Source organism: Sinocyclocheilus anshuiensis, unplaced genomic scaffold, assembly GCF_001515605.1.
Source record: "Sinocyclocheilus anshuiensis isolate Anshui unplaced genomic scaffold, SAMN03320099.WGS_v1.1 scaffold1356, whole genome shotgun sequence".
Taxonomy (NCBI): Eukaryota; Metazoa; Chordata; class Actinopteri; order Cypriniformes; family Cyprinidae; genus Sinocyclocheilus; species Sinocyclocheilus anshuiensis.
The window spans coordinates 57,292-58,146 of record NW_015542399.1 but is presented as its reverse complement, the minus strand read 5'-3'; positions in this window follow the sequence as shown (position 1 = coordinate 58,146).

Below are 855 nucleotides of genomic sequence, written 5' to 3'. Positions count from 1 at the left end.
TCCACCCTGCTGGTGATAAAGGCATGAACAAGTTTCTCCAAGTCTTGACTGGAAACAAAACATCTAATTCTTGCAATGTTTTTTAGATGATAGTATGCTGATTTAGTTACTGCTTTGACATGACTACTGAAAATAAGGTCTGACTCCAGAATCACACCAAGATTCTTGACTTGATTTTTAGTTGTTTGACCCCGAGTCCAGGTATGCCTTCACCTTGAGAACTTCATCTTTGTTTCCAAATGCAATGACTTCAGTTTTCTCCTTGTTTAACTGAAGAAAGTTTTGGCTCATCCAACTGTTAATTTCATCAATGCATTGGCAGAGGGAGTCAATGGGTCTGTAGTCATTTGGTGATAAGGCTAGGTAAATCTGGGTGTCATCTGCATAGCTGTGATAGGCAATTTGGTTCTTTCTCATTATTTGACTTGTGTATTTGTATTTGTATTTGACTTGTTAGGCATGTACAAATCAACAGTGTCAAACGCAGCAATGAGATCTAGTAGTACCAGCACTGATATTTTGCCAGAATCAGAATTTAAGCGAATAGAATTTATTATCATTATGAGTGCTGTCTCTGTGCTGTGATGCGGTCGGAAACCAGATTGAAAATTATCCAGTTATCCATTTGAGTTTAAGTAGTAATAGTAGTAGCTGATTATAAACTACCTTTTCAATAATCTTGCCTATAAAAGGTAGATTTGATATTGGTCTATAGTTACTCAATATGGTGTTATCAAGATTGCTCTTTTTCAGTAGGGGCTTAACAATTGCAGTTTTCAGGGAGTATGGAAAAGTCCCAGAGAGAAGTGAGGCGTTCACCACTTCTAAGAGATCTGCTTCTAAACAGTTAAGCAC